This window comes from Zingiber officinale, chromosome 10B (assembly GCF_018446385.1).
Source record: "Zingiber officinale cultivar Zhangliang chromosome 10B, Zo_v1.1, whole genome shotgun sequence".
Lineage (NCBI taxonomy): Eukaryota > Viridiplantae > Streptophyta > Magnoliopsida > Zingiberales > Zingiberaceae > Zingiber > Zingiber officinale.
Window position 1 is genome coordinate 74457232 of NC_056005.1, and position 3321 is coordinate 74460552.

Sequence of the window (3321 nt, forward strand, 5' to 3'; positions counted from 1 at the left end):
TTAATGATATCATCCAAAAACACCCTATAAAGTGATGTCGTCTTAGACCCTCCTCACATTCCTGACATTTTATGATGTCATTATACAATATCAATGCTAACTTTAAAAGTATCACAATATAAGGATATAACGACAGTATAAAATGTTAGGAAAAATCATATTATAAGGACATTTATAAATGTCACTTTAATTAATTTATAATGACATTAATAAATATCATTATAATAATTTATAAACATATTTAAAATTATCATTAATATTTATTTAAAATATATAACTTGAATTAAATATTTACACATACAATTCATCCACCATTTAGAATATATAAAAAAAAATACAAAACAAAATTGAATAGTACAGTAGCTATTTTTATTCATTTAATAATAATTTGAGTCAAATATATAAATGTAATACTAATGATAAATCTTTTACATCCAAAACAATCAACAGCTACACTCAGAATATTAAATTTTAAAACTAACAAAGTCTTGTAAAATAAAAATTCAGTTAGATGGATCATCTTCAACCATTATATTGATTCACAAAAATCTAAGTACCTGTCACCTACAAATATAATGTATATATTTGTATAAGTAAAATAAAACAATAAAAATACAAAATTAATAAAAATAATTCAAAATATTGTATGTCATACCAAATGAGAAAAGTACATAGGATTGTTCCATATGCATCTAATAGTAGTCTTCACTTACTGATAACTGCAAACACCAAAGCAAACAATGAAAAAATTTTATTGTTATATTTCTATAACAATATATGTGCACGAACAAAGCAAACATCATTAGTAAATAAAAGAGAATACAACAGTACAAAAGAAAATAAAGGAAATGAAAGAGAAGAACGAACAAGAATAATAAAGACTTCAAGAAAAAAGAGGAGTCAATTTCAAGCCTATATCTTATAGCTTGTACATGTACTTACAAGCTAGGCTCATGCTCAAATGTAGTCTTCTTTCTATGGAGAGAAAAAATATCATTGAATTCCATGATTGAGAGGCAAACCTGAAAATTGACATAAACATTAAAATATATTAAAATAAAAAAAAAAATAGAACATACTTGTCAACATATTTTTCCAATAATGTGAACCAAATTTTAACGGTTGGAGGAAGACTTCAGTTTTCTGACTATCACTTAAACCAATTAGAGAAAATGCATACTACACAAATTTAATAGAGCTTAGTTTATTCATACTTCTTTAAACTATCAACCTTAACTTCAATTCTACTTGAATTTTAATAGCTAGTCACATAAATAAAGAAATTGGTAAACCTTTGAACCATATATAGACTACTTTGACAAACATAAAGGAGCATGAAAGATTGATACTTGTACTTTATGAACTCTACCAATAAATAAATAAATAAATAAGAAGAAAAGCAATAAAAATAGTTCTCGTGCTTTAAAAATCTTAGCTAGAGTCTTGAATATTTTTCCACTTCAACACATAAGGATATATTAGAATTGCCAAAAAATTGTTTGCAAAGTTGCCCCACAATAAATGAGCTCAATGCTTGAACATATAGCACATCTCATTGGTATACCTAACTTAATAACTATGGTCAAGATTACTGCTAAATCTAGGAATCCAATTTATTTTCCCTTTTTAACTACAAATAAAATTCGACCATGCATGGAGACCATGCATGGAGAAAGAAAAAAAATAACTTGAACACAAAATTTCTAGAAGAATATTTTTTGATTCATCAACTAGACTTGCAATATTTATAGAGAAATTCAGGAAACAAATAAAATGCTAGGCTGCCATACAGCTAAAAAATAAAATACCAAGCAACACAAACAAGAAATAGGATGGAGCATCAGCCATCCGTTATTAACCAAATCTGAATTAACATATTCATTAACTTCACTATCTAAACTCCTCACAAATCAACCATACTTATCATAATCCTGATCAATTGCTAACCAATCTAGAATTAACTTATTTAATGATCACTAAATTCTTAAACCAAGAAATATACCTTAATCAAACTCTTGGTCCTACTGGAACAGTAGCGACCACACCTTGGTGCCCTGCTAGTGATGGATGCCTATGTCTTAGCAAGGCTTAAATCTATTGATATCCTCAACATAACAATCAATAAATTACATCCAAAGGTTAATCCAAATTCCACTCCATTAAGTGAAGCAATCAGGTTTACACAACCCTAGAAATCAAAATCAGAATTACCCTTTGGCCTCTTCTCAGTGGATCTACACTGCCCAGCAGTGGCTCACAGCGGCGGCTAGTTCGGGAGAATAGAAGGGAAGCAAGACACGGGGAGGCATGGCTGGATGATGGTTACACTGACACCAGCAGCTCTAAACAGCGGCGGCGCTAGGTCAAATGGATGGCGCCGACTCTGAGCAATGGAGGACAGCGATGCTATCAGGCTAGGCTCGGCACCATGAGTCGATGATGCTGCTCTGGTATGAGGAGGCCACGGTGATCATGGATCGGGAAGAGAGATAGATTGGCCGGCAGTGGATCGAGAGCTAGGGCATAACATCGGTGTTGCTTGGCGCGAGGAGATCGGGAGAGGGGCTGGCCTCCGCACCCGTCGTGGCCGCGTCCGGTGCTGGTAGCCATGGAGGCTACACCAGAGGTGTCCGACCCTTCGTGGTCGTCGGTGTCGACGCCCTGCGGCGGAGTGCGAGGAGGCGGTGGGCATTGGCGATGGAGAGGGGACATTGGGGAAAAGGGTCACGTGTGAGGAATTAAGGAGAGAAACTAATGTATTAAGTTATATAACCTATTAAACGTATTAAACGTTTTAACTTAGATTAATCTTATTCGAAGAACTCTCAACTAAATAGATATTTCAAATCGATTTTTCCTAAATTTAATATATTTATCTTCTTGAATGTATTATACCGACTGATTTAAATCTTAAAAATTCTCATAAAATTCTATAAGATTATTTTTTCAATAACATATAATATTTATTTGTCATATCTTATAGATAGCGATGTCGTTGTCTTGCTACATGCCACTACCTGACATCGGCCCCCTCGTGTGCGGCCTTTTGTGAACGGGTTTCGGCCCCCTCGTGTGCGGCCTTTTGGAAGAAAGAAAAATTTATATTAATATGTTTATAATATAATGATATTTATAAAATATGTCACTATAACAAATCTAATACGATATTTTTTAAAAAAAAATTAATGTAAAAAGTATCATTATAAAATATTTATAATGAATTTTTTTTTTAATTTTATTTTAAGTGAGAAACGTTACGTTGAGGACCTGCCATCTCCAAGGTGCTGCTGCCTGCCTTCAATTATTTGACAAAAAAAATTT

General features: G+C 32.5%; 1 long non-coding RNA gene across 3 annotated transcripts; it reads right to left on the reverse strand.

Annotated features, from left to right (window-relative positions):
• Positions 1-469: 469 nt before the first annotated feature.
• On the reverse strand, positions 470-2752 carry LOC122028617. Of its 3 annotated transcripts, XR_006124886.1 has the most exons (5): positions 2212-2752; positions 2003-2094; positions 943-1022; positions 656-719; positions 470-564 (listed from the first exon to the last, which is right to left on the reverse strand). It is a non-coding gene; the product is annotated as an uncharacterized LOC122028617 (long non-coding RNA). The 3 variants fall into 3 exon arrangements; XR_006124885.1 differs by lacking the exon at positions 2003-2094; XR_006124884.1 differs by having other exon boundaries at positions 2003-2752.
• Positions 2753-3321: the final 569 nt, after the last annotated feature.